The sequence below is a fragment of the Bos grunniens genome, chromosome 1 (assembly GCF_055505025.1).
Source record: "Bos grunniens cultivar Pamir isolate PY7600 chromosome 1, Bosgru_T2T1.0, whole genome shotgun sequence".
In the NCBI taxonomy this organism is placed as follows: domain Eukaryota; kingdom Metazoa; phylum Chordata; class Mammalia; order Artiodactyla; family Bovidae; genus Bos; species Bos grunniens.
Window position 1 is genome coordinate 105,818,540 of NC_141165.1, and position 24,799 is coordinate 105,843,338.

Sequence of the window (24,799 nt, forward strand, 5' to 3'; positions counted from 1 at the left end):
TACCAACAGCATTTGGCTCATTTCATTTCTGTGTCACGTTTTGGTAATTTTTGAAATATTTCTAACTTTTCACTATTTTTTTATAAAGGAATACTTCATTTCATTGGTCTTTACTTTATTATGCCTTACAAATGCTTCATTATTTATAAAAATGAAAGTCTGTGGCAACCCCACATTGTCAGATGATGATTATAATTTTTTTTAGCAATTAAGTATTTTTAGTTAAGGTATGCATATTGCTTTTTTAAAAAAAAAAATTTATTTGGCTGGACCAGGTCTTAGTTAAGGCACACAGAATCTTTGATTTTCATTGTGATATGCAGGATCTTTAGTTGTAGCATGCGAACTATTATTAATAGTTATGGCATGTGGGATCTAGTTCAAACCTGACCCCCTGCATTGAGAGCGCAGAGTCTGTCACTAGACCACCAGGGAAATCCCTGTGTATTGCTTTTTAAAAGCTTAGTGCTATTGCACACTTAATAGACTACAGTGTAAGCATAACTTTTATATGCACTGATAAACCAAAAACGATTCATGTGACTCACTTTATTGCAATATTTGCTTTATTGTGCTTCTAGAACCAAACCTACAATATCTCCAAGATATCTCTATGTATACACCACTATTTCTTATTCCATTTATCTGTCAATGGACACCTAAGTTGTTTCTATATCTTGGTTACTGTAAATAGTGCTGTAATGAGCATGAGAATATAGATGTTTCTTTGGGGCATGTAGCTGAGCCAAAAATCATATAACAGCCCTTGGGACATTGGTGCTCAATGATTATTAGCCGTTACTGTTAACTATTTATTCATAGAATGGCCATATAATTTATCATCCATGTTGGAACATCTCTGGAGGTTGAAAGGGGGCACTATGAATAATTATGCAGGAACAACAGAAATTAACAAGGACTGTCCCATGGCAAACAGAAATGTATCCTTTTTACTGAGCCATAAGAAAAGCACCCTGGTATCATGTTGGGATTCTTAGACTATTTCTTAGTAGCAAGTTTATCCCATTTACCTTTCTCCAAGTCTTTGACTCACTAAAAAGACAGCACTTCTCTGAGACGAATTTTGGCGCTCTTTCATTTTCCTTACTTTTCAGGAGCTTGGTGTCTATTGCCATTTATAGCTTCTCTTCTGAAAGTGAAAGTTGCTCAGTTGTATCTGACTCTTTGCAACCCCATTGACTATACAATCCATGGAATTCTCCAGGCCAGAATACTGGAGTGAGTAGCCTTTCCCTTCTCTAGGGGAATCTTTCCAACCCAGGGATCGAACCCAGGTCTCCCGCATTATAGATGGATTCTTTACTAGTTGAGCCACAGGGAAGCCCTCTCTTCTCTATATCTTTAATAATTGATAATGCTGTCCACATTTTCTTTATAATTGTTGTCCTTGAGTTGCTCAGTCATGTCCAACTTTTTGTGACCTCATGGACTGCAGTGTGCCAGGCTTCCCTGTCCTTCATCATCTCCCAGGGTATGCTCAATCATGTCCATTGAGTCAGTGATGCCATCAATCCATCTCATCCTCTGTTGCCCGCTTCTCCTCCTGCCTTCAATCTTTCCCAGCATCAAGGTCTTTTCCAATGTGTTGGCTCTTCACAGCAGGTGGCCAAAGTATTGGAACTTCAGCATCAGTCCTTCCAATAAATATTTAGAGTTGGTTTCCTTTAGAATTGACTGGTTTTATAGTAGTGTATATATTTCAAGCCCGATCTCCCAATTTTCCCCATATGTACAGTACTATATATAAAATTAAATTTGTCTCATATATATACACTTGCTGTTCAGTTGCTAAGTAGTATCTGACTGTTTGTGACCCCATGGACTATAGCATGCCAGGCTCCTCTGTCCTCCTCTATCTCCTGGAGTTTTCTCAAATTCATGTCATTTGAGTAGGTGGTGATGCTATCTAACCATCTCATCCTCTGCTGCCCTCTTCTCGTATTGCCTTACATCTTTCCCAGCATCAGGGTCTTTTCCAATGAGTTGGCTCTTTACATCAGGTGGCCAAAGTATTACAGCTTCAGCCTGAAATAGGTAACTATTGAAAACCTACTTTATAGCACCAGGAACTCTACTCAATGATATGTAGTGACCTAAATGTGAAGGGAATCTAAAAAAAGAGGGGCTATATATATAATTGATTCACTTTGCAGATTCAATGTATAGCAGAAACTAACACATTGTAAAGCAACCATTGTTGTTGTTGTTCAGTCACTTAGTTGTGTCCAACTCTTTGTGACCGCAGCACTCTAGGCTTCCCTGTCCTTCACCATCTCCTGGAGTTTGCTCAAACTCACGTCTATTGAGTCAGTGATGCCTTCCAACCATCTGATCCTCTATCATCCCCTTTTCCTCCTGCCTTCAGTATTTCCCAGCATCAAAAAGCAACCATACTCTGATTAAAAAAAAAAAAATTAAAACCAGTGAATTTAGGGAAAAAAAACTCACAGTCAAATCCTAAATAAGTTTATTCTTGCACATTTTTCTTCTTTCTTCAAAAATAACTTTCAAAGATATCAGAAGGGCAAAATAATACAACTTGCATTTGTGGTGTCCCCTCCATCTGCTATGCCCAGGATAGTCCTCAGATGGCTCACCAGAGGAGGAGTGGGAGAGTATGAAGTGAAGACAGCATGTGTGCACAGGCTCCATGCAGAGCTTTCTGAATCCTGTTAGAACCTTTCCCCATTTTAAAGGTGAATCAATCAGTGAGGAGTGTGGGCTGGAATTAGACATGTCCCAATTGATCTTCAACTTTACCTCTATGATGATGTCTTTTATTATTAATAACTAATGCTGGCTTACCTGCTTAGCTTCTGTATGAGTTTGAAATTTTTGGAGAAGGGGCTGAATAATCAATATCTAATCCATTATGAGGTTCTAGTATAGAACCCTCAGCACTTTCTCCAAATTGGGCAGAAATTCCTAGTGAGCTTCAGGATTAAATTTGACTATTTGGAGCTAGAATCCACACATATTTTCTTAGAACAGCCTAGATCATAATGTAATTAGTTAGAGATGCCTAGAGCCTGGTCCAAGATAGTGAAGAACAAGGAAGCCTGGTGTGCTGCAGTCCTTGGGGTCGCAAAGAGTCGGATATGACTTAGCAACTGAACAACAACAAAAGATCCTGGTCCACATGAGTAGATTAATAAATACATATTGTTACACAGAAATTCCTGATTAACCTGTAGGTGGCTTTCCAGGTGGCACTAGTGGTAAGGAACCTGCTTGCTAATGCAGGAGATTTAAGAGCTATGGTTTCAGTCCCTGTTTCAGGAAGATTCCCTAGAGGAGGAAAAGGCACCCCACTCCAGTTTCCTTGCCTGGACAATTCCGTGGACAGAGGAGCCTGGTGGGCTACAGTCCATGGGGTTGCAAAAAGAGTCGACATGACTGAGCACGCACACACTGTGGTTGGTGTATGCTTTGGTCCTCCTAAATGTTTTTTAAAGTGTTGACTAAGGATATTCTGCATCATAGTTGTCTGGGTAGGTTTTTTCCTACCTTATCACAAGACAGAAGAATCAGAATAACCAGAGATTAGTCCTGGAATTCTGCATTTTATCAAGACCCTCATGAAATTCTTATGCTAAATAGTGTTGAGAACCAACCCAATAAGATGGTAATTTCCTCATACTTAAAAAATACACTGAATGACATCACTGTTAATGGTAATAATAATAATGTCTAAATTTCATTGAGTACTTGTTAGGTACTTAGTAATGGTAGTAAGATCTGTTACTATGCTGTAATTTCACAGGTGTAATATTATGAGGATTAGAAATTGACGGACTTGACTGAAAGACACTACACAGCAATGAAGTACAATTATCCCTTTATGTCCATGATATTGTAGAGTGATTTAGTAGCAGAATTGAAAACTGAATCCAGGAAATTATTTTTCTTCCACCAAGGCTTAATAGAATGACTTCCATGAATACAGATAAAACGTGATATTTAATACCCAGCTCCCATTATCTCATTTTTAACTGCTTTCTCCTCATTTTATGGGTCTTTCTCATACAAATGGCCAATTACTCCATGGCTTCTCATCCTTTTGTATTTCCCATGGAGAAGAAATGTATTTGCATGGTTTTAAAAAAAACTCAATTTTTTGTCATCAACATACTCTCATCACTGCCACTTGCATGGCACAGAGGACTTATTCGATCATTAAAGTGTGAACCTTCCAATTCATTATTGTCTAATCATAGTGAACAATTCATGAATGTGTGAACCAACCTAGACAGCATATTAGAAAGCAGAGATATTACTTTTCTGACAAAGGTCTAATCAAAGCTATGGTTTTTCCAGTAGTCATGTATGGATGTGAGAGTTGGACTATAAAAAAATTGAGTACCAAAGAACTGATGCTTTAGAACTGTGGTGTTAGAGAAGACTCCTGAGAGGCCCTTGGACTGCAAGATCAAACCAGTCAATCCTAAAGGAAATCAGTCCTGAATATTCATTGGAAAGACTGATGCTGAAGCCAAAACTCCAATACTTTGGCCACCTGATGAGAAGAACTGACTCACTGGAAAAGACCCTGATGCTGGGAAAGACTGAAGGCAGGAGGAGAAGGGAACAGCAGAGGATGAGATGGTTGGATGGCATCACGGAATCAATGGACATGAGTTTGAGCAAGCTCAGGGTGTTGGTGATGGACAGGAAGCCTGGTGCTCTGCAGTAGATGGAGTCGCAAGTGTTGGACGTACCTGAGCGACTGAACTGACTGACTGAACCTTCCAAAGGTAATGAACCAACCAACTCACGATGGTGAAACTATCGAAGAGCTAGAACGTTGACAATAGATTTAATTTACTTAAATGTTCTTCCCTTTATGTATTTCCATAACTTAATTTTGTCTCTCTTATTTTTGTCAACTTTTATCCTAAATTTATATGCCTAAATAAGAAATTATTTAATTTTAACTATTTAAAAATCCAACAAAATTATTACAGACTCATAAAATATCTTATTTAATTAATATTAATGTACCGTGTTTCATCCCTGTTATTGTGGGTGCCTTAGTTTTCTTTTCACTGCAGGATTAAACTGCATTATTGGAGTATATGAAAATTTTTATTTCATTCTTTCTGCAATAGGCATCTTTTTAATATTTATAGTTTTTCTCTATTACATACATTGTTTCCATAAATATACATGCATTTATCTCCTGTTATGCATGTGCACCAGAGTTTCTCAGGAACAGAAGTTCTGGGTCATAGTATATACATATATTCAAATTTATCTAAAAATACCACACTACTTTCTGCCAGCAATGTGTAAAAGACCTTGTTTATTTCATCTATTTATCTTAGTAATGTCTGATTTTAATTAGAGACTCTCTAATCTCTCTCAAAATGGTACAAGAAAATTGAAAAACTTTTCCTCTAGTCATTCTCTCTATATTACATATTGTTATTATCTATATTTTTAATAATTTTCTCTTAAAGATATCTCTTGTATGCTGCTAATTCATAGTGGCAGTACAAGGTACAAATGAAGAGCATAGATTCCCTAGGTTCAAATTCTGGATCTTCTATTTGCCAGTTATGACTTCTTAGGCAAGTTGCTTATTCTACTTCGGCCTGGTTTTTCAATCTGTTAGTAAGTATATTATACTAACTATCCCATAGATTTGTTATGAGAATTAAACTAATTAATATATGTAAAACACATTAAAGAATTTGCTGTACATAGAAATACATTAGCTGTCACTTTTTTCATATTTGATTTGCTCCTAAATTTTTATCCTCAGATTAGTAATTATTGTTAGTTTTTGAACAATTAATGCTTGATTAGATTTATTCATGCTTGTTAATTTCTTTGCCTATCTCTGCTTTTTGCATCCGACAACTTCCTTTATTAACATAAATTTCTAACCTCCTGAATTATGTCTTCTAATCATTTCTTTAATAAGTATGTATGAGTGATGTTTTTAAAAATCTGAAAAAAATATTTTGTCTTTACTTCTGAATTGTAGTTTAGCTAAGCATAGAATTTTAGATTGAATATTTTAACTCAGCATTCAGAAGATTCATTGTCTTCTTCCTCTATTACTGCTACTGAGCAGTATTCTAACAGTCTGTTTTTGTTTGCCTGCAGATAACTTGTCTTTTTTCTTTGGGTGCTTAAAAAGATGTTTTCTTGATTTTAGTGTCTGGTTATTTCAAAATATTATGTTTATATATATATATATACATATTATATATATATATTATACATATATATACACATATTCAAATATCAGACTCCATGTTTTCCATTAATTTTGGGTTATTTTTAGTCATTATGTCCCCCCTTTCCACAAACTAGTTTATCATATATTTCCTATAACATAACAAAGCATATATTTGAATAATGTTAGTAGCTGAGGAAACTGAAACCCAGAAATAAATGCTTTTTCTAACAGCAGAACTAATTTAAAAACATGATTATTTAACATTAATCAATAAGTGAGTAACTTAGTAATCATGATAATGATAATTATTATCATCGTAGAAATGAACTCATTTTCTTCTGAGCCAAAAAAATCCATGATTTAGTTTTATGTTATAAAATGACAAGCCAAAAAGAAAAAGTATTTGAAAGGGAGATTATCCTGAAAAAATAGATCTATTGAATGTTGTAAACAATTTTACTGTTTCTGATGTCAGCATGCTGGAGTTATCTCGGGGAGAGATTTATTCCAGTGGCAGGTTGTGGGGAGGTTTTATAAGGTCCTAGGAGGGAAGTCCAGGCTTCCCTGGTAGATCAGGTGGTAAAAATTCTGCCTATAATGAAGGAGACCCCAGTTCAATTCCTGGGTTGGGAAGAACCCCCGGAGATGGCTTGATGGCTCACAAAATAAAGAATTTGCCTGCAATGCGGGAGACCTGAGTTTAATCCCTGCGTTGGGAAGATCCCCTGGAGAAGCACATGGCAACCTATTCCAGTATTCTTACCCAGAGAATCCCCATGGACAGAGGAGGCTGATGGACTACAGTCCATGGGGTCGCACAGTCAGATATGACTGAGAGACTAAGCACGCACTGCATGCAGGGGCAGCAGCTCTAAGTTTTGTGTCTGAAGACTCTGGCTAGAGTTTTTTTGATGTTAGCTAATGATTTGACGTTAGGCATTCCAATGATTGTCCTCTACAATAAGCTGAATGATGGTTCCCCAAAAGACATATCCATATTCTAATCCCCAGAACCTGTCAATATTACCTGTTATGGCAAAAGACATAATTAAGAATTTTGAAGGTAGGAGCTAAGCCTAGATGATCCCGGTGAGCTCTAAATGCAGTTACATTAGTGATTAGTGTAACTAAGAGGCAGAAGACGTTTTGAGATAAGAGGGTAAGGCAGGGTGACTATGGAGTGATGTGGTCATAAACCAAGGAATGCCTGGATTCACCAGAAAGAAGAATGAATTTTCCCTTGGGGTCTTCAAAGGGAGAATGGCCCTGGAAGACACCTTGATTTCATAATTGTGACCTTCAGAACTGTGAGAGAATACATTTCTATCATTCTGTCATTTGAAGCCACCAAGTTTGAAGCAATGTGTATGGCAGCCATAGGAAACCAATATATCCCCTCTCTGAGACACTACGTATTAAATATTCTGGGTCTGGGGTTTGGCTATGGATTGAATATTTCTGTTTCTCCTCCCCACCCCATTCATATATTGTGACCCTAACCCTCATTGTGGAGATTGAACCTTTGGGAGGTGATTATGTTATGAGGGTGGACTCCTCATGCTGGATTCATCCACTTATGAGATCCCAGAAAGCTCCCTTGTCTCTTCTGCCATGTGGGGTTACAGAGACAAGACAGCCATGTATGAATCAGGTAGTGGCCCTCACTGGAAACTAGATCTGATAACACCATCATCTTGGACTTCCCAGCCTCTAGAACCATGAGAAATAAAAGTTTCCTTAAGCTATCCAGCCTATGTTTTTGTTATAGTAGCCTGCATAGAGTACTTATTTATTCTGTATTTTCCAATGTTTCACCATTACTCCTGGTATTACTGCTGCAGCCTGGCACTGCTGAGCTTAGAGAAGGGGGTACAATATCAAATGGGGGGAATCCTCAACCAGGGAGCTTGACAGTAGGTCTGATATGAGGAGACTAGGTTGGTGTACATTGAGGTGTCTCTCACCCACATTCATACAAGGACAAAAAGGGTTATTCCATTGAGCAGCTATACGTTGTGTTTAAAAGATGAGCAAAGATGAGCTGGTTTTAGAACTAGAAAGGGTAGGATTATAGGTAAGAGGAATGCAACATAGGTCAGTAGAGACATATCTTGTTCTGTAGTTTGTACAAGGTCTTCGCTGCTTTTAATTGACTCAGTCTTGTGTTTGGAGACTGATATATCAGAGTGTACCTGCAAGGCACTTCTCAGACTCTCACAGTTATATCAGAGGAGAAAAAAAATGTCAGCTTCCTAAACTGGGGAGGTGGATTTATGAGTGTTATTGTGTGGTTTTTGTGTCATATAAATTTTATAAATAATCATATATGTCTTCTGATTATATATTTAAAAAATATTTTCTACTAGCCAAGGAGTTATAATAAAAATTGACAATAATTACTATTCCTTTAAAAAAAAATAGCCCTTGCCTTTAACTAGACTGCTCTGTATGCAGCATCATTTGCATGGTGCTTGAGCAAGTTTAAATGAATAATGTTGAATAATAATATCCTCCATCCTCCATCACTGCAGACCCCAGACGTGGACTGACACTTTTACTTCAGTCTCTGATGTTGGAAGATCTCCCTGGCTCACCTCTGCAGTTATTAGGACAAGATCCCAGACTGACTTAAAACAAGCAGAACTATCCACAAACCATGAGCATGATTTATCTACCTATGCAAGATGGTTTCATGGAGAGGCTGCACTGATTTTGTAGAAGGGTAGTATTGTATCTTGATCATGACACATGCAGTGAGCCACTCTGGAGTAAATGCACATGATTAAATATAACTCTAGTCATCACACAAAGTATGAAATAAAACTAACAAAAACTATAGCATATACATAACTATTCATTTTGACAGCATTTTCAAAGATCTATGTCAAGGGGCTCAGAATGTTTTCAGAGTGAAAAAGATATAAACTACTAAGGTGTATGCCAGGATTTTGGGCACAACCTGTTGAACACTGGCATTTTGCTCTGAGATGTGACTAAGAAGACTCAGTATAGAATTATATGGATTCTGCATATCTTTCATAGGGAAGTTTGTGGATTGAGGCATCATTTTGGTGAGACATATCAAACTGTTACTAGAGAAATCAGTTCATCCCACTCTTACTATTCAAGTCTTTTCCAGTATCCCCACTGAGTGGTGATCCACTCTCTCTATGCATTGCCCATCTTCACAGTAGAGCTCTCAGCATTCATATTTCCATTAGTGGAGAGCTTGATGCCTCTGCTTTCAGTGAAGTAAGTCTTTTGATACATCATCTCACAGCTTTTGAGAGCCAAGGGCACATCTTAGCTGTGTCCTCTGCTTGGGGACTCACAAGGCAGTAAACGAGGTGTTGTCCAAATGATATTCCTTTCTGGAGTGTGGGGTTCCTTTGCAAACTTATATGATTTGTTTTCAGAATCAGTTTCTCGTGACTGTGGGCGGAGGTTCTTGTTTCCTTACTGACTGTTGTCAGTGACTGTCAGTTAGAGGTCACACAATGATCTTTGCTGCAGGTTTTATCACAGCATGGCAGTTTACTTTCCCAGATATTTTTTTTTAGACAGTGCCTCTCCATCATTCTCTTGCCTTTCTTTTTTTTTGGTGGCACCTTTTAGGTGTATATTGAATTTTTTTATTGTGTTCTCCTTGTCTTTTAATTTTGTTCTATCCCTTTTTATCTCTGGTCTTCATTCTGGACAATTTTTACTTATCTATTTCACAGTAACTAATTCTGCCTTAGCTATATTTAATCAGTTTTTTTTTTGTTAACCTATCCACCAAATTTTTAATTTAAATGCCTATATTTTCCATTTACAAATATATTCTCCATTTGTTTTAAAAAGATCTATTATTTTTTCTTATGCCCCCTTCTTTTTTTTAAATTTCCCCTAAATATTTATATATTTCTTACCTATAAGTATGCTTGTTAGTTTCTCCTTCTATGATTATACATAATTTTAGACTTAGATTTTAGGGCAAGTAAATGTTAGTTATAAGGTCATTAAATTGTTTCCTACTTTAAAGCCCCAAACTAAAACTATTAAAGTAATAAATTTATCTTAAGTTAATGATTTATTTGAAATTGTATTTTATTTTGTCTAAATAAAAACAAACTTACTATCTTCTGTATTTTCAAAAGCTCCTCTTTTTCCTAGATTTCCTGTCTTGGTAAATGGCGATATTATGTACTCAGTAGCTCAGCTAGATATGTTTAAGTCATCCTTAACTCCTTTTCTATATTTCATGTGATGTCCTTTGTTCTCAACCTTTCCTGAATCCTTGTCTATAAAAGATAAAGGACAAGCTCTTCAGCATAGCTTGGAACGTCCTTCATAATATGGTCCCAAACATATTCCCAATTTGTTTTGTTAACACTAGCATGTCTATGACCTCATATGGTAAATATCCTATGGTAAATATACTGTTCTGTATATCCATCATGCTTTTGAGCATCACTGTCTTTACACTTGCTATTCTCTTTGACTGAGATATTTTCCTTTCTTTTCCAAGTAGTGAACTATTGTTTACCCCCTTTTTGACAATTTTTAAACAATTGAAGTATAGTTGGTATACAATATGGGTCTTCCCAGGTGGAACTAGTTGTAAAGAACCCACCTGCCAATGCAGGAGGCGTAAGGGGTACGGGTTTGATCCCTGGGTCAGGAAGATCCCCTGGAGGAGGGCACAGGAACCCACTGCATTATTCTTGCCTGGAGAATCCCTTGGACAGAGCAACCTGGTGAGCTACAGTCCATGGGATTGCAAAATTTTGGACATGGCTGAAGCGACTTAGCATGCGTGCATGATGTACAGTGTAAGTTACAAAGGTACAATATAGTGACATAATTTTAAAAGGTTCTACTTCATTTGTAGTTATTATAGATACGTTGGCCATATTCCCTGAGTTGTATGATATATCCTTGTAGTTTATTTTATACATAATAGTTGTACCTCTTAATCCCCATATCTCTATATTGCCTCTTCCCCTTCTGTTCATTCTCTAAGATCCAGCTTAAAAAAAAGTATCTTGTGAAGCTTTCCCTAGTGCCTGTTCCATTCTGTACTCACATAGTACATATAAAGAACATTGTTTAACATTGTATATTAGTTGTTGATTGTCTATTTCTTCCATTAAACTGCAACACCATCATATCTTACTTTATTCACCTCTGTATCTCAACTTATTCATTTAGGGCTTCCCTCATGGCTCAGATGGTAAAGAATCTGCCTGCAATTCAGGAGGCCCAGGTTCGATTCCTAAGTGGGGAAGATCCCTTGGCGAAAGAAATGCAATCCATCTAGTGTCCTTGCCTGGAGAATTCCAGGGACAGAGGAGCCTGGTAGGCTACAGTCCATGAGGTCGCAAAGAGTGGATGCAATTGAGTGACTTTCAATTTCACATAGTAGATACTCCATGAGTATTTTTATTAAATGAAAACAAAATGATAACATTTAAATTAGCCTATGTTGTGTCCAACTATTGTGACCTTATGGATTATAGCCTACCAGGCTCCTCTGCCCATGGGATTTCCTAGGCAAGAATACTGGATTGGGTTACCATTTTCTTTTCCAGAGGATCTTCATGACCCAGGGATCAAACCCATGTCTCCTGCATGGGCAGACTGATTCTTTACCACTGAGCCACCAGGAATGCCAATTCTACCAAGTATAAAGTACAATTAAATAGTTAATTTTATTCTGTACTCTGATACATTTCACAGAGATAAATCTCTTGAGGAAAATTGTTTGTAAATGAGATTGGAAATTGGACCATAACTCCGTATTTTCCAGGTTGCTAGATCTCTACTTTTGATAAATTCTCAATCATTCCTATCAGAGTTGTATCTGATCCATGACAAAATAAAAATAATCTTTAAGCAAATATTTAATGCACTGTGGGGTTTGCTATATTTAAAATAACCCTGCTATGAATCCCTTCATAAACTTCAAAATTATAATATGAATAATTACCTCAAATTGTAGCTTTAGAACTTTTTAGGCTGTGGGATATAATAGCAAAATGGGCTGCGTTTACTTTTTTTTTCAGTCAGGACTGACTTGAAACAATTTTTTGCAATGATTGATATGTTGAGGACACTGAAACTCTATTCAGTACTTTAGGAATTTCTAACTTTATATCATAGAGTCTTTACTTATTGATAATAGTTTTTTTGTTTCTCACTGTTTTTCTTCTTGAGGGCAACTTATATTAAATTGGATGATTCAAAGTTCAGGTTGAAAAGTTTTGTACTTATGAAATATCTTCTCTTGTTTCAGTCTTATTTTCTTTCTTTTTCCCCCTCTCTTTTAATTCTCTTCCAGATTCAATACCAAATATGATGCCATTAAAGGGAGATTTTTTAAAACAATTGTTAGAAAATCAAAGCAGGCAATTATGTTGGAATATTAACTTCTACTGACACTTAAAATGTGAAATACCCGTGTGTCTTCATAGTCATTTGAAGAAAGAAATATTTGAATATCAAATGAAGGATGATTTAGTACATTTTACATCAATGCAATAAATGTCAGTTAGCAGATAATACTTAAAATGACTTCAAAATATGAACGCTAACATTAGCTCTTGGAAACAACAGTAAAAGATGACTCATAAAATTAATCCTTAGGGTAACTGTTTTTAAGTAAGTTCTTCTATATGTGTGAAAAATAGGGAACATTGCTTCCTAGCTAAAATTTAATAAAATGGTCAAAGGAAAGTCTTTTTGTGAAAGGGTAAACCCTTAGGTTGTTTAGGTTAAAAAAAAAAAATCAAGAAAATGAACTCATTGCTACTGCTGCTTCTTGTCAAAATTTCATGGAAATGAATATAGTTCTCTTATGCAAATAAACATGAGATGAATTGTAAGGTTCACTGTTCATTTCCTTGCTGTTGGACGTGCTGTTGTTGTTGTTTTGTGCTGTAAATGATGCTAAAATAATGCAGACTAGAATATAATGAATTTTATGCCAAGTAGTCACAGAAGCAAGAAAACTTTCCCCTGTCATCCTATTTATGGAGGGATTTTTTTGAAGCTATTGATACAAAAAAGTCTGTAGAATTCATAATATTTGAATTAGTCTGCCAGGCAAAGTCTATGGTTTTGAGTATTACAGGCTCTAGTTTCTGTATCTGTGTTTATTTTGAAGATATTAGAAATTATAAAGAAGGGGTACTTTTTAGGTGAGCTAATACTAGTACTAGATTATATTTAGGGGTATTTGCGTAAACACAGATCTACTAATGAAATCCCAAGTGACTTATCACTCAGTAAACTCTGAATGCACTGCTTCAATATGTGAAACAAATGAAACAAAATTTATCTTTTTAAGTGGGGGAAGGCGTTTTTATTTCCACAAAGAATGAAACCTAAAATACTAAGCTTACTTGTCTCAAAAAGGTCTCAAAGCTCCAAATAGCCTCTAGTCAAAAGTAATTGTTCAATACATAACCATGCCTCTGTGACTGTTCTGTGAAGGGCCAGTAACTTGATCGAATATTTTGTGCACTCATCTTAGAAATAGAAACTGAAAGTTGCTTCAAAGATATTATTTTTGGATGCTTTAAACAAAGCCACAGACATGTTTTATCTGGTGGCCATAATGTGCCTGACAGAATATCTGTTTACATTCAGGGGTATTCTTTAAATGGATTAAATTTAGTGTATTTGCATATGGAAAAATTGAAGAGGAATGGAAGTAGAGTTCTACACAAATGTCGGTTCAATGCACTGTGTTAAGTTACAAGTTACAATAAAACTTTATCTGTTTTAGGTTTTTTTTTTTTTTCCCCCAGTCAATCATATGTAGAGTATTTAGGTATGAGGCACTGCAGGGAAAGTAAAATAGGAAGAATATGGTCCTGCCTTTGAGAAGTTTGTGATCTAGTTGGGAAGAGTCCTGCAGAATTGACTACTTTGCTTGTAAAACAAAGCTGGGCAGATGGTTTATAGGAGTACCGGTGGGTTCTCTAATGGCCACCAATTTATCAATCTCATTTGGTTTTTAATGTCTGGAAAATCATTAGCCAAAGTACACATGAGATTACTATAACAACCAGCATCTTGAAATCTTAGTTGTGTGGATCTTAACTTACTCTGTTTTAGAAAAAAATTAAGTTCAGTTGATTTACAATATTGTGTTAGTTTTAGGTATGCAGCATAGTAATTCAGCATTTTGCAGATTATGTTCCATTATAGGTTGTTAAAAGATAATGGGTATAATTCCCTGTGCTGTACAGTAAATCCTTATTGCTTATCTATTTTATGTAGAGCGGTTTGTATTTGTCAAACCCATACCCCTCATTTGTCTCTCCCTCTTTCCCTTTCCCCTTTGATAACCACATTTGTTTTCTGTGTGTGTGGGTCTTTGCTGTTTTGCATATACTTTCATTCATATTATTTTTCTTTCTCTGTCTGACTTAGTTCACTAAGCATAATATTCTCTAAGTCCATCCACATTGCTGCAAATGGCAGTGAAATATTTGTCAACACTGCTGGAAGAAAGATCAATGCTATATCTGTATTTTTAGATTGACTTTGGTGTAAGTAATGAGATGGCAAAATTTCAAAGAGACGTAAGTGGGTTATGTTACTAAAATGCATTAGAGCAGAGAATATTATTTCTAAAAATCACTTTTGAATTAAGCACACTCGTTGGTATGTGTTCTTTTTTAAATTAATAGTTTGAAAACTAATATCCAGCATTTATGTGACCATATGCTGCTTTTGAAAGACTGATAAAAAAGCAGAAAACAAATAAGATACAATTGCATGTGTATATATTCTGCAAAAGCTTACAAAACTGATTGGATGCCTAATGTTAGTGACTCATGAGTTTGCAACAAGAGAATCTACTTCAGTGTAGCATAGAGTCAGTGCAGTTTATGTGACCTAGTTGAGAAGAGTGCTGCAGAATTGACTACTTTATTTGTACTGGGCAATGGTGAGGGAGAGGGAAACCTGGCGTGCTGCAGTACATGAGGTTGCAAAGAGTCAGACACGACTCGGTGACTGAACAGCGACAACAGTATTATGTGTACATATACTAACTAGGTTTATTTCTATGAACTAGATGTCACGTTATCTATCATAAGTGACTGGTCATTAATAAGGTTTGAATAACCCAAGAAAGTTTTAATAAGCTAAAGGAATTCAGTTCTTTAAGCAACATGATATCTAAAGGAATAGACAAAATTTCCAGGAGTTCTGTTAATATAAAAGAAGATTCAAATCTCATAGTAATAATATTTGATAATGTAGGAAAATGCTTTGAATACAATGGAAGGAGGTAGGTATCATTTGTCTCCTATCCTTGCTTTGATTTTGGCTTGTTTGCAAGAATGGTTTTGGGGTTGAAGTGGATTTTATTTACATAGTTGAGGTTTTTTGAGATGAAAAATTTGGTCTAGAAAGAAAATACATGTTTGATGCCAGAACAGCAATAATAAAAAATGAAAAATACCAGTTCTAGTTCATGTTAGTCCTTTATTATTTTAAACACATGTCACTTAAATTACTTTCTTTTTCTTTAGAGATAATTATTTTTTTAATTTAATTTAATTTTTTAACTTTACAATATTGTATTGGTTTTGCCATATATCGAAATGAATCCACTACAGGTATACATGTGTTCCCCATTCTGAACCCTCCTCCCTCCTCCCTCCCCATACCATCCCTCTGGGTCGTCCCAGTGCACTAGCCCCAAGCATCCAGTATCGTGCATCGAACCTGGACTGGCGACTCGTTCCATATATGATATTATACATATTTCAATGCCATTCTCCCAAATCATCCCACCCTCTCCCCCTCCCACAGAGTCCAAAAGACTGTTCTATACATCAGTGTCTCTTTTGCTGTCTCGTACACAGGGTTACTGTTACCATCTTTCTAAATTCCATATATATGCATTAGTATACTGTATTGGTGTTTTTCTTTATGGCTTACTTCACTCTGTATAATAGGTTCCAGTTTCATCCACCTCATTAGAACTGATTCAAATGTATTCTTTTTAATGGCTGAGTAATACTCCATTCTGTATATGTACCACAGCTTTCTTATCCATTCATCTGCTGATGGACATCTAGGTTGCTTCCATGTCCTGGCTATTGTAAACAGTGCTGCGATGAACATTGGGGTACATGTTCTCTTTCAATTCTGGTTTCCTCGGTGTGTATGCCCAGCAGTGGGATTGCTGGATCATAAGGAAGTTCTATTTCCAGTTTTTTAAGGAATCTCCACACTGTTCTCCATAGTGGCTGTACTAGTTTGCATCCCACCAACAGTGTACGAGGGTTCCCTTTTCTCCACACCCTCTCCAGCATTTATTGCTTGTAGACTTTTGGATTGCAGCCCTTCTGACTGGCGTGAAATGGTACCTCATAGTGGTTTTGATTTGCATTTCTCTGATAATGAGTGATGTTGAGCATCTTTTTATGTGTTTGTTAGCCATCTGTATGTCTTCTTTGGAGAAATGTCTATTTAGTTCTTTGGCCCATTTTTTGATTGGGTCGTTTATTTTTCTGGAGTTGAGCTGTAGGAGTTGCTTGTATATTTTTGAGATTAGTTGTTTGTCAGTTGCTTCATTTGCTATTATTTTCTCCCATTCTGAAGGCTGTCTTTTCACCTTGCTTATAGTTTCCTTTGTTGTACAGAAGCTTTTAATTTTAATTAGGTCCCATTTGTTTATTTTTGCTTTTATTTCCAATATTCTGGGAGGTGGGTCATAGAGGATCCTGCTGTGATGTATGTCGGAGAGTGTTTTGCCTATGTTCTCCTCTAGGAGTTTTATAGTTTCTGGTCTTACGTTTAGATCTTTAACCCATTTTGAGTTTATTTTTGCGTATGGTGTTAGAAAGTGTTCTAGTTTCATTCTTTTACAAATGGTTGACCAGTTTTCCCAGCACCACTTGTTAAAGAGATTGTCTTTAATCCATTGTATATTCTTGCCTCCTTTGTCAAAGATAAGGTGTCCATATGTGCGTGGATTCATCTCTGGGCTTTCTATTTTGTTCCATTGATCTATATTTCTGTCTTTGTGTAATCACTGAATGTTCATATAATATCTTATTTGTTGAGTTTATTTGTTCTATAACATTATTTATTATTGAAAATGTTTTGAAATCAGCTCCTTATGGTCTATAAACTTCCTGCCTTGTAATATCAGAAGGAACTATATTGGTTAAAGAATATTTTAGCATGCATGTACATTTGAATGATTCATTATGAAGTAATGTGAAATTTTAATTTTATACAGTTAACATCATAATGCTTAAAACCATCTTTGAATTATAGGATGAAAAGAAATGCTTTTATATTTTCTTACAGAGACTCTGAAGTTTTGCTTTTCACATTTAAACCATGAATTCATGCAAATTGTGTGTGGAAAACCATCACCGTAAACTGAAGGCAATCTCATTTCCCCAGTGATGTGAAATGCCGCCTCTCTCATTTGTTGTTTCCATTCATACATGGATCTGCTTCTGGACGCTCCAGTTCATTCCATCAAGCAATTTGGTTTTCTCTTAATTTATATCACATTGTCCTAGTTCATCTAACATTATAATAAGCTCTATTTTTGCTGAGAGCAAGCCTACCTTCCTTTCTCTTTGAGTGTTCTAGGTATACTTGGCTCTTTGCTCTTCTATGAACATTTTAGAATTGACCTCAAAATTTACAACAAATCCTATGGTGATTTTTATTGAGATTGCATTGAATCTTTGTGTCAATTAGGAGAGAATTGATATTTTTAAAACTGCCTGTTCATTCACACACTGTGTATGTTTTCATCAATTTATCATCTATAATGTTTTTTGTACTTACATAATTTTTCTCTGTGAGTCATGAAACAATGTTTGTTAGATATGTTCTAGGAACCTATTTGCTGCTATTGTGCTATTTTTACATTTTATAAAATGTTATGTTTACAAGCAAGGCTCTTTCCTGTTTGTTCATGGGATATAAGAATGATTTTTTAATATTAATTTTATAACCAACCATGTGACTCTTTTTTCATTAATTCCTACAAATTTTGGATAGTTTTTTTTTTTAAGTTTTCTTGATTAAATTATCTATGACTAATGAATTTTGCCTCTTTCTTTCAAATCCCAGCTACTCATTCATTTTCAAGCCTGATGCTGCCAGCTAGATATTCTTACTAAATGTTGAACTAAAGCAGTTGAGTCTTTGTCAAATGTCTGAGTTAGGAACAGAGAAATAGCTTATTTTTTCAAGTTTATTTATTTTTCATTGGGGGATAATTGCTTTACAATACTGTGTTGGTTTCTGCCATACATCAACATGAATCAGCCATAGGTATACACATGTCTCTTCCCTCTTAAACCTCCCTCCACCTCCCGCCCTACCCCACACCTGGAACAGAGAAATGTTTATTGCAGAGCCAAACAAGGAAAATAAGGTTGAGGGGTTCATGCCCCCTAAACCCCTGAAATCCCCAAAGTGTTTCAGCAAAGCAGTTTTAAAGGCCAGGTGAGGGAAGGGGGCCTCTTAGGAATTGTGAGCATTTCGTGCACAGTTCTCTGATTATTTTGATGTTGAGCTAACAGGGCAGTTAACATCAATCCTTAGACCCCATTAAGTCCTGGGGGCAATGCGTTCATAATCATCAAATACTGTAGTTAATTTCTTCCATTTGATGCTGGTCTTTAGCCTCTGAAAAACTCAGGAAATATGCATGAGTTACTATTATCTGGGTCCTTCAGAGAGGAGCTAAAGCAGAAGATATGGGGGAGGGAGTCTGTCTGGGGAAGGCCCCATAGGATCATGCCAGTTACATTTTCTGGAACAGTTTGTCTGCCTCCTTTTAGGCACCAAGAAGGCCAGTCCTGGCTCATTTCTAAGCAATAACTCCGGTTAAGTTTTTTTTCCCTTCTTCCCTTCACCATTTTTATTCCCTGGTGCTTGTTCCTGCTTCTGGACTCACAGCAAGGAGGCCTGAAGCTTGAGAACTATTTGCCACTTAACGTTCCTCTTCCATTTTCTGTTCACAGAAGTATTTTCTTAATTTCTGTGAAGGTATTGGGATTTAGTTATAGTTGATTTAAATATGTATATCCTGGGACATAGATAAACCATTTTTATGACAATCTTTAATGCTTAATTTGATGATACTAATAAAATTATTTTGAAAGTGATGAAAATTAATTGACTGTACTTGCTGGGTTTAGTAAAAGTTTAAATTGCATGCTACTTTAAAAAATATTTTCAAATGTTCTTTTTCAATGTAATTACCCCTAGAGGTATCTCATTATACATCCTTGGATAACTTTATTTCGGGTGTTATCTAAATACTGCAATATGATGTAGTGAAAGCAGAAATGATTTTATTGCCAGGCAGAAGTAGGTTCTCATCTCAATTTCAATAGCTGAGGGATTGAGGAAGTTTCTAAATTGTATTTTCTTTCTGAAAAGAAAACGTCACTTCAAATATGAAAGAGGAATTAGATCAACATGCTATTTAATTTTTATTCAGCATTAGTTCATAAAAAGACAGAAACTACTGTACTTGGCATACAGATCTTCACTGATTTATCCCTCTTGTGGTCATGGCAGGAGTCACTAGTTAAACTTTGTAGTTTCCATCTGAGCCAAGATCGACTGCAAAATTTTCAGCAAAGAGCATCTACTAGCTGATAAGAGATGACACTGCAGAAAACTGATATATGATTTTAGCTCTATCCGATCCCTTTCACCTTTATCACTTTTTCCCTAATATACTGCTTTTATTTATTGCTGATATGCATCTAGCAAATAAATGTATTCATAAGGCCAGGGAAATGTTAATATCTCATATGATTTAATTTCAGATGTGTCACTTTTCTGAAACAGACTAGGCTACAGAATAAGTCATTTTACAGAATGCATTCTATTTGAGTGACAATAATTATCAACTGGTAGAAAAGATATGGATAAGAAATGGCTCAACAGAATAATAGTTTAGCATAAAAGCACTTGAGAGAGCATATTCTACAAATGGTGAATAGGTGTTGTCAGAAAAAAGTTTTTCATGAGAAAATAATTTTATGATAAAAGTCTGCATTTAATGATGTTGAGAAATATATATATATATATATATATTTCCCTGATAAGAACCCCCAAGAGAAAGAAATAATTTTTTCCCAAAGCGGTTAGCCATGGAACACTTTTTCTTGGGATTTAAATATTTACATGCCCACTATGCTGTGCTTGCCAATCCTTTCCAACTCCTGGGCAGTCAATCTTAATAGTTTTTGTCTGTTCCATACCAGTTGCTAAGCATTTTGTAAATCACATTATATAGAATATATTTTAGAAAATGCTATTTGAAAGGTTGTGTCACTGATGAGTAAATATTATATAGGATTGGGGACATTCATTATATTTGTCTATTTTAAATAGTTCCAAATTTGTTAATTTTTGCAAAATAAGTTTAACTTTGTATGTAGATTGCTATGTGACATATAAAGTGACATTCTAGGCATTTTGTTTGTAAAAATGCATTTATTTGAAACACAAACAATTCATGTTCAGTAGAGAAATTTTGGAAAACAGATAAAGAAGAATTTAAAAATTAAAATTAAAAAATCATTTTGGGATATTTTGCCCCTATTCCTTTTTATTTTTTTAATTTAATTTAATTTTATTTTTTAACTTTACAATATTGTATTGGTTTTGCCATATATCAAAATGAATCTGCCACAGGTATACATGTGTTCCCCATCCTGAACGCTCCTCCCTCCTCCCTCCCCATACCATCCCTCTGGGTCATCCCAGTGCACCAGCCGCAAGCATCCAGTATCGTGCATCGAACCTGGACTGGCGGCTCGTTTCATATATGATATTATACATATTTCAATGCCATTCTCCCAAATCATCCCACCCTCTCCCTCTCCCACAGAGTCCAAAAGACTGTTTCTATACATCAGTGTCTCTTTTGCTGTCTCGTATACAGGTAACAATAGCCCCTATTCCTTTTGATTTTTGCTGCTGTTCGGTTGCTAAGTATGTCTGACTCTTTGGGACTCCATGGTCACTGTAGTTTGCCAGGCTCCTTCTGTCTATGGGATTTCTCAGACAAGAATCCTGGAGTGGGTTGCTATTTCTTTCTCCATGGGATCTTTCCAACCCAAGGACTGAACCCTTGTTTCCTACACTGACAGGCAAATTCTTTACCACTGAGTCACCAGGGAAGCCCAGTACAGCTATTAATAAAAACACTGAACATTGTATATTAAACAAATATCAGAAAACTTTGAAACATAGAAGGAAGAAGGCAGACTACCCAGGAATTTTGAGACCCAAGAAACAATATAGTGATGAATTTCTTGGGTTTTTTCTTTCCTTTTATATCCCAGACTTGGAGCTGAAGAAGCAAGCCATCTGAAACGTCAAGGGCAGAGATATAATTGAAGATCCAAAAAAACAAAACTTTTTAAAATCACTCAAAACACTGCAATCTCACAACTTTTCCGCTGAAGAATGCCCTTCTTTCAAAAGCCATCAATGAATTCTATATTGCAAAATTTGACACGTAGTGCATTGGTTTCCCACTCATGTTGTAAGAAATTACCACAAAGTTAGTGGCTTATAGCAATGCAAATTTATTATTTTATAGTCTTAGAGGCCATAAGTATGAAATGAATCTGCAGGACCACATTCCCTTTCTCTAGGGGAGAATCCATTTCCTGGCGTCTTCCAGCTTCTGCAGGTCTTTAGTAATCCTTGGCTCATCTCTCTTTATCACCTCTCCCTCTTCACATCTCCTCTCTGACTCTGATGCTTCTGCTTCCCTTTTATAAGGACCCTTGTGATTGCTTTGGGTTTGCCCAGATAATAATCCAATAAAATGTCCCATCTCAGGATCCTTAGTCACAGTTATGAAATTCCTTTTGCCCTTTGTGAAGATATCATACTTAACAGTTTCTGAGAATTAATACCTGAATATATTGGGGGGCCATCATTTTGCCTATCAAATATTGCTTTCCTTGAATTCCATGACTCTATACTGCCTTAATTTATATTTCTTAAATAACTGGTCATTTCTTCTCAATTTTCTTTCCAGGATTTTATTCCCTCTTCTTTCCTTATTGAGTCTTTTCAGGTTCTCTTCTTCTTTTCAGGTTCTGCTCTATCTTCTCCTAGACAATTTAGGTCATCTTCTGTGTGAATCCTAACTATGTCTACATTTCTGACTCTGACATTGAAATTTCACACAAATGACATATCTCAAATATAGCCTATCTCAAACTATCTCATTTTTGTATCATCAAGTTTTGTTGTTGTTGTTTAGTCGCTAAGTCACCTCTGACTGATTTGCAACCCCATGAACTGTAGGCCACCAGGCTCCTCTGTCCTTGGAATTTTCCAGGCAAGAATACTGGAGTGGGTTTCCATTTCCTTCTCTAGGGGATCTTCCTGACCCTGGTACTGACTCTGCGTCTCCTGCATTGGTAGGTGGATTCTTTGCCTCTGAGCCACCAGGGAAGACCCTATCCAAGTTTGTTTCCTTCTAATTTGTTCTCCACATTATAGCCTATGACATTCCTGTTTAAAACCCTCCAGTGACTTCTCAATGATGAAGGATAGAGATGAAACCACGTGCTCAAACTTGGTGTAAAAACTATATATTTAGTTCACTGGCTTTCTCTCTAGCCTCATCTCTCACTGTGTTATTTCATTACAGGTGCTAATGTCTCTTTCTCATTCTGCCACCATCTATCTTTCCTCCTGAGGCTTCTATATGTAGTTTATGCTATTTCTTCTGTCTAAAAGATATTTTTCTCACCTGACACCTAACTGTTATTTTCTTTTCAATTTTCCAACTCTTCCAGGAAGCATTTTCGGCCCTGACTTCAGGTCACATGTATTTTCTTAAAGGCTCCTGTAACACGAGTATGACTTGTACATTGTTACCCTCATGCCCTTTCATAACTGCCCATCAGCAGCAGCAGACTGTAAACACTGTGAGGGCAGACTTACAGAGTTTGTAATAAGTATGCATTCATTATCTGATGAAAGAAAAAACAAATTATAACATTTTGAAGTACTAATTGTGTATGAAGGATTATAAATCTTTTATACTATGAAAAATAGAAACGCTCTTAGGTGGAAAGGCTCATGTTTTCTTAAAAAGAGAGGCAGAGAGGAAAACAACCAGGACGATCTTTAATATTACTTGAGATAAAGTATTAATGCAAATGTATCATTGGTTGGTTGATATTTTTGATATTTTTAACCTTGAGAAATTTAATCATTTATGGTCTTTATCAAGGAACTTTAATACAACAAGGTATAAATAAAATTCCATGTTGTTTTTAGAGCTGACAAACCTCATTTTGAATTGCCAACTATGTAATTATGACTACCTGTAAAATGGGGATGAAATGCTTGCTGAATTTAATTGTAGAGGGCTGAAAATAAGAAACTAGTTTATTTGGGGCCTTAAGGATTGTAATTTGTGGGGAAAAAGCATTGTCCTGGAAAGAGAAATAGTCAGGGGCTTATAAAGACAATGGAGAAGGCAATGGCACCCCACTCCAGTGCTCTTGCCTGGAAAATCCCATGGGCGGAGGAGCCTGGTAGGCGGCAGTCCATGGGGTCGCTAAGAGTAGGACACGACTGAGCACCTTCACTTTCACTTTCCATTTGCACGCATTGGAGAAGGAAATGGCAACCCACTCCAGTGTTCTTGCCTGGAGAATCCCAGGGACGGGGGAGCCTGGTGGGCTGCTATCTATGGGGTTGCACAGAGTCGGACATGCCTGAAGTGACTTAGCAGTAGCAGTATAAAGACAAAAAGCCATAAGGTTGTTAAAGTTGTATGCTTAGTTGCTCAGTCGTGTCCTACTCTTTGTGACAAGAATACTGGAGTGGGTAGCCATTCCCTTTTCCAAGGGCTCTTCCTGCCCCAGGGGATCCAATCCAGGTCTCCCACACTGCAAGCAGATTCTTTATGGTCTGAGCCACCAGGGAAGTCCAAGAATACTGGAGTGGGTAGCCTATCCTTTCTCCAGGGGATCTTCCCAACCCAGGATGCCTGGTGATAATTGTGATTGACTCTGACATAAGTCGGGAAATATTTGTCCTTAGTAATAATCACGAGTTATTTTGTAGGAAGGGCCCTGATAAGTATCTTGAGTTTCTTCAGATATTCTGGATGCCTTTGTTAGGACAATAGTACTCAAAAGGTTTGATTCCATCCAGGCACAAAAGCCTTGTATGAGTCATACTTCCTCAGGGGCCTCCTGGTTCCATTTTAGAGAACTCTCTTGGCACTACTCCATTTTGATTTTCCTTTCATAAGACAAGATTCCATTGATTCTTATAATGATTAGAAAAAATGTTAAGGTTCAGTATTTGCATCTTCTTTTCAGTAGTATCCTTTTCTGTACGTCTTAGAGTGAAGTGAAGTCGCTCAGTCATGTCTGACTCTGGACCCCATGGACTGTAGCCTACCAGGCTCCTCAGTCCATGGAATTTTCCAGGCAAGAGTACTGGAGTGGGTAGCCATTTCCTTCTCCAGGGGATCATCCCAACCCAGGGATTGAACCTGGGTCTCCCGCATTGCAGGCAGACGCTTTACCTTCTGAGCCACCAGGG

The 24,799-nt window shown here is 36.5% G+C and overlaps 1 long non-coding RNA gene across 1 annotated transcript in view; it reads left to right on the forward strand.

Annotated features, from left to right (window-relative positions):
- LOC147380058 (uncharacterized) overlaps positions 1–24,799 on the forward strand; it is a 197,199-nt gene that overhangs the window by 168,051 nt on the left and 4,349 nt on the right. The window lies entirely within an intron of this gene.